The sequence below is a fragment of the Papaver somniferum genome, chromosome 3, assembly GCF_003573695.1.
Source record: "Papaver somniferum cultivar HN1 chromosome 3, ASM357369v1, whole genome shotgun sequence".
NCBI classification, from domain to species: domain Eukaryota; kingdom Viridiplantae; phylum Streptophyta; class Magnoliopsida; order Ranunculales; family Papaveraceae; genus Papaver; species Papaver somniferum.
The window spans coordinates 90,984,111-90,994,127 of NC_039360.1; the positions used below are offsets into that span (position 1 = coordinate 90,984,111).

Genomic DNA, 10,017 nt, shown 5'->3' on the forward strand with positions numbered 1-10,017 from the left:
CTTCTTTAGCTCACCTTTGCAGTCCCCATTCATGAGAAACTCTGCCAATTTTTTATTCCATAGAAAAAACATCACTATGAAATGTATCTGAAAATGAAAAACCATGAGAAGATACTAATGTAACCTAGATCTGAGAATCATTTTAAGAAGATTTTGTTTTCTGTAAAAAGATTGTGCGATTCAACGGAAAACCTGAAAATTGAAATTTATACTGCGAGGATAAGAATGCACCCTATGAAATGTAGTGACACCCTGTGATGTGCAGTGATTATTCCTAATGAGAAACCTATAGGCTATAGCAAAATAATAAAGTATAAGATATAAATATATATATTCAACATTTTTACACCATTGAACACGTCAGATATTTGCCAGTGCATACGAAATAGTAATAACATATTGTTTAGCCAACATATCTCTTCTAATTGTTGAAAGGTTATATAGCTTATACACATCCAGTTTCCAATTATAATGTAATGAAGGAAAAGTGCAGGGCATTCTTAACTACCTGACTTCCTCTCCAAAAGCAGAAAACATATCAACCTCAAATTCCCATTTCACTTCTTTTACTTTGTTCCTGAAATTCATCGATATCATGTGCATAACCTCACCAAGAGATTCTGAATCACTTTCAGCGTCACTATCTTCAAATGATTCAACCCTTTGTGTCTTTAACTCAATTTCATCATCAGCTGAAAACATAGACCCCCAATACTTTTATGCTTAAATTTTACTACCACCTGCTGATGACAGAACAAACCAAAACAAATTTCTCATTAAATCAAACCTTAATAATTAGTGTCTAAACCAATCACTTATCTGAATGGTATTCCAGGACAAATTAAGGAAAATTACCTCTACGGACCCAAACTTTTTGCTCTTTCACTACCTCCTTAGTCCCTGACACATGACAACCAACAAAAACTTGCTGAAAGCCACCTTTACCTAGCTTCCTATGAACTTTATAAATTGGTGATCCTCCAACCTGAACATGCACCAACAAAGATGATAAGGATTAAGTTAAGGATATGACTGAGGTCAGGGACAACAACAAAACCATAAAACAAAACAAAGAGTAGCCATATATCTCAACAAACAAAAATCTGAGTGATGGTTAAAAACGCCAGCTTAATTACCACTACATCAGCTCAAACACTCAACAGACAGTATGCTAATAGAGCTAGAAGATCAACAATAAACCTTCATCTTTACAAACTAGCTCAAATCAGGAAATTAACATAAACATAAAACAATCTCGAGATAAAACATAAAACAACTCATACATGCCATAAACAACACCATCATTAACCGCATATTACAAAATGAAAAACCCAAAATAACAAAGCATCATGAACCCAAACATAAACCTAAAAAGCACAAATAAACATCAGATTTGTAGGAAAAAGTGGAAAAAATAGTTTAAACAAAGAAATCCATATAAACGCCAGTTATAAAAATCTAGCGTTTCATTTTAATGAAAACCCAAAAAACTGATTCTATGAAAGAACAAAATCAGTTTATTCTTCAATTAAACATAAAATTATGGTGCAAATGCAACTTGAATAATCCGAAGTTTCAGACTTGCTTTTGGAGGAAAAAAAAAAGGAAACCCAACCATTAAACCGCTGAATCAAAGTATACAAACAATCTCCTCTTCAAATATTAAAGAAATTAAACACCGAGAACAATGACTACAAACCCTTCAATTCGATTCTCTGTAGCATCTCTTTGAACTACCACCTCTAGGACCAGCATAACCACCACCACCTACAAAATTAAAACTTCAATTACAATCTATAACAAGATTTTAATACAGAATTGAGGACTTTCACAACAAAACTAACAAGGAAAACAGAACTTACTTCTTGGGTTTTGATTTCTAGGAATACTAATAACCCCGAATCAAAGGAAATCTGAAATTAAAAAGTAGAATCAAAATACAGTATCGTTAGGGTTTTACTTCCCTCAATTTTACAAATCAAACAACATCGTTAGGGTTCAAGAGAGATTAAGGATAAGAGATTCTAAAAATTGAAGTTAGGGTTTCGATCTGTATCTGCTGGAGAAAAGGGGCTCTTGGGTCTGTGTTGGAGAAAAAGTGAGAGAGACGGAGAGAGGAAAGGAGAGAAGGAAAAAAATAGAGAAACGAGAGAGAGAGTCAGAGACTAATAGGGTCGGTAGTGAAAAAAATATACCATAGAAACAATACTGACTCAGATGTCGTTGGATAAGCCAACAGAAGTCACGATGCAACATGGTTTGACTTAAGTCAGGGACACTCTCCGAGTTGTCTAAATTTCGCGTTAGACTGGTCTGTGTCGTTTCGTTATGTCTTAAATAGCCTTTTTTTTCACTAGTGTAATTTATAACTACGATGAAGTCGGTTTCATCGTGTTTTAGATCAGGTTGAATTTAATTTCACCCGTGTCTAAACATGGATGGTATTGGTTTCATCCGGTTTAAAATGGTTTATATTTGATACTCATGGTTTTTTTTATCATCAAAGTTGTTTCGTATTTCATAATTATTGATTTTGATAATGTAAATGTTGTTTAGTTCATTTTCTATTCATAAGAGTGTTGGTGCTCTTTAAATTTTTCCGATGCGATGGATGTTAGTACCAACACAATCACACAATCCAATTTTATATTTGCGTCGCCATCTATAAAAATGTTAGTTTTTTCCATTCCAGATGCATTTTTGCATCGCCATCTATACAAAAATATTTATTTACAAACCTAGTTTACTTGCAGATATGAGTTCTCCCTACTTGGTTGTCTGTATATAACACAAACTTGTCGAAACATTTCCTTAGTAGTCCTAGACACACATATGCATCAACCTATGCAATACAAGTGATTACTAGTTTTTGCAACGTCTATATCAAGCAAATGTTTTTCTCTTATTTTTGTCTATTTGAGGGTGTCGTATGTTTAAACTAGGTTGAAATTAGTTTCGTCTTGTTTTAAATTGGGTTTAATATGGTTTACCCGTGTTTAAACTAGGACGAAACTGTTTGAAATCAGGTTACAACTGGTTTCGTCCCGTTTATAGTAGTAAAATAACGTTTTCTATTAAGTAAGCTGAAATTCAGTGCCAAGTGCAATGTTCGCTATCCTTAGTTTAGTAGTTTTGCCCCTTAAAGCTTATTACAACTTCTACATTTCTTATGTCTCATGCAGACTAGTTGATTTTTATATAAGTACATTATTGGGGGTTTTATGGTACAATCCCAGACTTTGTAGGTTGGGATAACTGTGGAGTCTAAGCTTTAACTAGCCGAACTTCAATATCAGCTTCTTGCAAATGAACTAGGTGTGCTAATTATGAAACTTGTTGAGGAAACGTTTTCAATTAGTTTTTAAAATTGTGTTTCTATCTGATAATGGGAGTTAACCCTTTTGTCATCAGAGAGTTCAGATTATTGATCATGGAGTAGGAGGAGGCAGGTAGAAGTGGAGAATCTATTTTTTTTTCTTTTGCTCGCACCAGGTTCACTCACTCTCCACGATCGAGTCTCTTTAACAATTGTATATATTCCATTTGATGTGATCTTACCCTATATATTCCTTCTAAAACTAGATGACCGCAATGCGGTGGGGAGGCCGACCGAATTTTCGTTCAAATTGGATCTGGTTATATTTTAACCAATATTCTTTTATTTTGCATCGATTACCATCAGGTAAACAATAGTCTGTAGATAGTGTTGACTTATCTACACATTCGAAGTTGGAATGATGATGTTATTGTTGGAGAAAAATGAGTTAAATATAAATATTTTGGTCTTGGTGTGGTTTGATCTAGTGACCTATGGGTCCAAGGATACTTGCTCATTTTATGAGTAAATGAATCTCTCTTTAGAAACAAGTAAAAAATACATATTTTGACCCATGCGATAAGCGCGTATGCCATGCACCAAGTCCCTTTTCTACACGGATTTCTTTTTTTTTGGCGAGTTTTCTTTAGAAAATTAATTCCAAAATTAATTCTTAAGAGTTTTATTTATGGGTAAATTCTTTTTACGTGTTTTACTTGTTTCTGAAGAAAACCAAAACCTAACTTGATTTGTAAGTATATTATCCTATAAATACAACTCGAAATTATGTTTTCAAAATACACAAAAAGCAATTTTTTTTATTATCTTCTTCCTTTGTTTGTGCGGTGTTTTTACTTTCCATCCCCGTTGCTGAGTTCGAAGAGAGGGTAACTTGCGTTGTGCTAACTCAAGTTATATCGGACAGTCTTATCCTGGACACATCTTCGCTGTGAGGGGTTTAACCAAAAATACATATTTTGACCCATGCGATAAGAGCGTATGCCATGCACCAAGTCCCTTTTCTACACGGATTTCTTTTTTTTTTGGCGAGTTTTCTTTAGAAAATTAATTCCAAAATTAATTCTTAAGAGTTTTATTTATGGGTAAATTCTTTTTACGTGTTTTACTTGTTTCTGAAGAAAACCAAAACCTAACTTGATTTGCAAGTATATTATCCTATAAATACAACTCGAAATTATGTTTTCAAAATACACAAAAAGCAATTTTTTTATTATCTTCTTCCTTTGTTTGTGCGGTGTTTTTACTTTCCATCCCCGTTGCTGAATTCGAAGAGAGGGTAACTTGCGTTGTGCTAACTCAAGTTATATCGGACAGTCTTATCCTGGACACATCTTCGCTGTGAGGGGTTTAACCAAAAATACATATTTTGACCCATGCGATAAGCGCGTATGCCATGCACCAAGTCCCTTTTCTACACGGATTTCTTTTTTTTTGGCGAGTTTTCTTTAGAAAATTAATTCCAAAATTAATTCTTAAGAGTTTTATTTATGGGTAAATTCTTTTTACGTGTTTTACTTGTTTCTGAAGAAAACCAAAACCTAACTTGATTTGCAAGTATATTATCCTATAAATACAACTCGAAATTATGTTTTCAAACTACACAAAAAGCAATTTTTTTTATTATCTTCTTCCTTTGTTTGTGCGGTGTTTTTACTTTCCATCCCCGATGCTGAGTTCGAAGAGAGGGTAACTTGCGTTGTGCTAACTCAAGTTATATCGGACAGTCTTATCCTGGACACGTCTTCGCTGTGAGGGGTTTAACCAAAAATACATATTTTGACCCATGCGATAAGCGCGTATGCCATGCACCAAGTCCCTTTTCTACACAGATTTCTTTTTTTTTGGCGAGTTTTCTTTAGAAAATTAATTCCAAAATTAATTCTTAAGAGTTTTATTTATGGGTAAATTCTTTTTACGTGTTTTACTTGTTTCTGAAGAAAACCAAAACCTAACTTGATTTGCAAGTATATTATCCTATAAATACAACTCGAAATTATGTTTTCAAAATACACAAAAAGCAATTTTTTTTTTTATCTTCTTCCTTTGTTTGTGCGGTGTTTTTACTTTCCATCCCCGTTGCTGAGTTCGAAGAGAGGGTAACTGGCGTTGTGCTAACTCAAGTTATATCGGACAGTCTTATCCTGGACACATCTTCGCTGTGAGGGGTTTAACCAAAAATACATATTTTGACCCATGCGATAAGCGCGTATGCCATGCACCAAGTCCCTTTTCTACACGGATTTCTTTTTTTTTTGGCGAGTTTTCTTTAGAAAATTAATTCCAAAATTAATTCTTAAGAGTTTTATTTATGGGTAAATTCTTTTTACGTGTTTTACTTGTTTCTGAAGAAAACCAAAACCTAACTTGATTTGCAAGTATATTATCCTATAAATACAACTCGAAGTTATGTTTTCAAAATACACAAAAAGCAATTTTTTTTATTATCTTCTTCCTTTGTTTGTGCGGTGTTTTTACTTTCCATCCCCGTTGCTGAGTTCGAAGAGAGGGTAACTTGCGTTGTGCTAACTCAAGTTATATCAGACAGTCTTATCCTGGACACATCTTCGCTGTGAGGGGTTTAACCAAAAATACATATTTTGACCCATGCGATAAGCGCGTATGCCATGCACCAAGTCCCTTTTCTACACGGATTTCTTTTTTTTTGGCGAGTTTTCTTTAGAAAATTAATTCCAAAATTAATTCTTAAGAGTTTTATTTATGGGTAAATTCTTTTTACGTGTTTTACTTGTTTCTGAAGAAAACCAAAACCTAACTTGATTTGCAAGTATATTATCCTATAAATACAACTCGAAATTATGTTTTCAAAATACACAAAAAGCAATTTTTTTTATTATCTTCTTCCTTTGTTTGTGCGGTGTTTTTACTTTCCATCCCGTTGCTGAGTTCGAAGAGAGGGTAACTTGCGTTGTGCTAACTCAAGTTATATCGGACAGTCTTATCCTGGACACATCTTCGCTGTGAGGGGTTTAACCAAAAATACATATTTTGACCCATGCGATAAGCGCGTATGCCATGCACCAAGTCCCTTTTCTACACGGATTTCTTTTTTTTGGCGAGTTTTCTTTAGAAAATTAATTCCAAAATTAATTCTTAAGAGTTTTATTTATGGGTAAATTCTTTTTACGTGTTTTACTTGTTTCTGAAGAAAACCAAAACCTAACTTGATTTGCAAGTATATTATCCTATAAATACAACTCGAAGTTATGTTTTCAAAATACACAAAAAGCAATTTTTTTTTATTATCTTCTTCATTTGTTTGTGCGGTGTTTTTACTTTCCATCCCCGTTGCTGAGTTCGAAGAGAGGGTAACTTGCGTTGTGCTAACTCAAGTTATATCGGACAGTCTTATCCTGGACACATCTTCGCTGTGAGGGGTTTAACCAAAAATACATATTTTGACCCATGCGATAAGCGCGTATGCCATGCACCAAGTCCCTTTTCTACACGGATTTCTTTTTTTTGGCGATTTTTCTTTAGAAAATTAATTCCAAAATTAATTCTTAAGAGTTTTATTTATGGGTAAATTCTTTTTACGTGTTTTACTTGTTTCTGAAGAAAACCAAAACCTAACTTGATTTGCAAGTATATTATCCTATAAATACAACTCGAAATTATGTTTTCAAAATACACAAAAAGCAATTTTTTTTATTATCTTCTTCCTTTGTTTGTGCGGTGTTTTTACTTTCCATCCCCGTTGCTGAGTTCGAAGAGAGGGTAACTTGCGTTGTGCTAACTCAAGTTATATCGGACAGTCTTATCCTGGACACATCTTCGCTGTGAGGGGTTTAACCAAAAATACATATTTTGACCCATGCGATAAGCGCGTATGCCATGCACCAAGTCCCTTTTCTACACGGATTTCTTTTTTTTTGGCGAGTTTTCTTTAGAAAATTAATTCCAAAATTAATTCTTAAGAGTTTTATTTATGGGTCAATTCTTTTTACGTGTTTTACTTGTTTCTGAAGAAAACCAAAACCTAACTTGATTTGCAAGTATATTATCCTATAAATACAACTCGAAATTATGTTTTCAAAATACACAAAAAGCAATTTTTTTTATTATCTTCTTCCTTTGTTTGTGCGGTGTTTTTACTTTCCATCCCCGTTGCTGAGTTCGAAGAGAGGGTAACTTGCGTTGTGCTAACTCAAGTTATATCGGACAGTCTTATCCTGGACACATCTTCGCTGTGAGGGGTTTAACCAAAAATAAATATTTTGACCCATGCGATAAGCGCGTATGCCATGCACCAAGTCCCTTTTCTACACGGATTTCTTTTTTTTTGGCGAGTTTTCTTTAGAAAATTAATTCCAAAATTAATTCTTAAGAGTTTTATTTATGGGTAAATTCTTTTTACGTGTTTTACTTGTTTCTGAAGAAAACCAAAACCTAACTTGATTTGCAAGTATATTATCCTATAAATACAACTCGAAATTATGTTTTCAAAATACACAAAAAGCAATTTTTTTTATTATCTTCTTCCTTTGTTTGTGCGGTGTTTTTACTTTCCATCCCCGTTGCTGAGTTCGAAGAGAGGGTAACTTGCGTTGTGCTAACTCAAGTTATATCGGACAGTCTTATCCTGGACACATCTTCGCTGTGAGGGGTTTAACCAAAAATACATATTTTGACCCATGCGATAAGCGCGTATGCCATGCACCAAGTCCCTTTTCTACACAGATTTCTTTTTTTTTTGGCGAGTTTTCTTTAGAAAATTAATTCCAAAATTAATTCTTAAGAGTTTTATTTATGGGTAAATTCTTTTTACGTGTTTTACTTGTTTCTGAAGAAAACCAAAACCTAACTTGATTTGCAAGTATATTATCCTATAAATACAACTCGAAATTATGTTTTCAAAATACACAAAAAGCAATTTTTTTTATTATCTTCTTCCTTTGTTTGTGCGGTGTTTTTACTTTCCATCCCCGTTGCTGAGTTCGAAGAGAGGGTAACTTGCGTTGTGCTAACTCAAGTTATATCGGACAGTCTTATCCTGGACACATCTTCGCTGTGAGGGGTTTAACCAAAAATACATATTTTGACCCATGCGATAAGCGCGTATGCCATGCACCAAGTCCCTTTTCTACACGGATTTCTTTTTTTTTTGGCGAGTTTTCTTTAGAAAATTAATTCCAAAATTAATTCTTAAGAGTTTTATTTATGGGTAAATTCTTTTTACGTGTTTTACTTGTTTCTGAAGAAAACCAAAACCTAACTTGATTTGCAAGTATATTATCCTATAAATACAACTCGAAATTATGTTTTCAAAATACACAAAAAGCAATTTTTTTTATTATCTTCTTCCTTTGTTTGTGCGGTGTTTTTACTTTCCATCCCCGTTCCTGAGTTCGAAGAGAGGGTAACTTGCGTTGTGCTAACTCAAGTTATATCGGACAGTCTTATCCTGGACACATCTTCGTTGTGAGGGGTTTAACCAAAAATACATATTTTGACCCATGCGATAAGCGCGTATGCCATGCACCAAGTCCCTTTTCTACACGGATTTCTTTTTTTTTGGCGAGTTTTCTTTAGAAAATTAATTCCAAAATTAATTCTTAAGAGTTTTATTTATGGGTAAATTCTTTTTACGTGTTTTACTTGATTCTGAAGAAAACCAAAACCTAACTTGATTTGCAAGTATATTATCCTATAAATACAACTCGAAATTATGTTTTCAAAATACACAAAAAGCAATTTTTTTATTATCTTCTTCCTTTGTTTGTGCGGTGTTTTTACTTTCCATCCCCGTTGCTGAGTTCGAAGAGAGGGTAACTTGCGTTGTGCTAACTCAAGTTATATCGGACAGTCTTATCCTGGACACATCTTCGCTGTGAGGGGTTTAACCAAAAATACATATTTTGACCCATGCGATAAGCGCGTATGCCATACACCAAGTCCCTTTTCTACATGGATTTCTTTTTTTTTTGGCGAGTTTTCTTTAGAAAATTAATTCCAAAATTAATTCTTAAGAGTTTTATTTATGGGTAAATTCTTTTTACGTGTTTTACTTGTTTCTGAAGAAAACCAAAACCTAACTTGATTTGCAAGTATATTATCCTATAAATACAACTCGAAATTATGTTTTCAAAATACACAAAAAGCAATTTTTTTTATTATCTTCTTCCTTTGTTTGTGCGGTGTTTTTACTTTCCATCCCCGTTGCTGAGTTCGAAGAGAGGGTAACTTGCGTTGTGCTAACTCAAGTTATATCGGACAGTCTTATCCTGGACACATCTTCGCTGTGAGGGGTTTAACCAAAAATACATATTTTGACCCATGCGATAAGCGCGTATGCCATACACCAAGTCCCTTTTCTACATGGATTTCTTTTTTTTTTTGGCGAGTTTTCTTTAGAAAATTAATTCCAAAATTAATTCTTAAGAGTTTTATTTATGGGTAAATTCTTTTTACGTGTTTTACTTGTTTCTGAAGAAAACCAAAACCTAACTTGATTTGCAAGTATATTATCCTATAAATACAACTCGAAATTATGTTTTCAAAATACACAAAAAGCAATTTTTTTTATTATCTTCTTCCTTTGTTTGTGCGGTGTTTTTACTTTCCATCCCCGTTGCTGAGTTCGAAGAGAGGGTAACTTGCGTTGTGCTAACTCAAGTTATATCGGACAGTCTTATCCTGGACACATCTTCGCTGTGAGGGGT

The 10,017-nt window shown here is 33.8% G+C and overlaps 1 long non-coding RNA gene across 1 annotated transcript; it reads right to left on the reverse strand.

The window, feature by feature from the left end:
* Nucleotides 1-296: 296 nt before the first annotated feature.
* LOC113356802 lies at nucleotides 297-2,156 on the reverse strand. The gene is made up of 4 exons (XR_003363220.1): nucleotides 1,863-2,156; nucleotides 1,700-1,767; nucleotides 856-985; nucleotides 297-740 (listed from the first exon to the last, which is right to left on the reverse strand). It is a non-coding gene; the product is annotated as an uncharacterized LOC113356802 (long non-coding RNA).
* Between the last annotated feature and the right edge of the window lie 7,861 nt (nucleotides 2,157-10,017).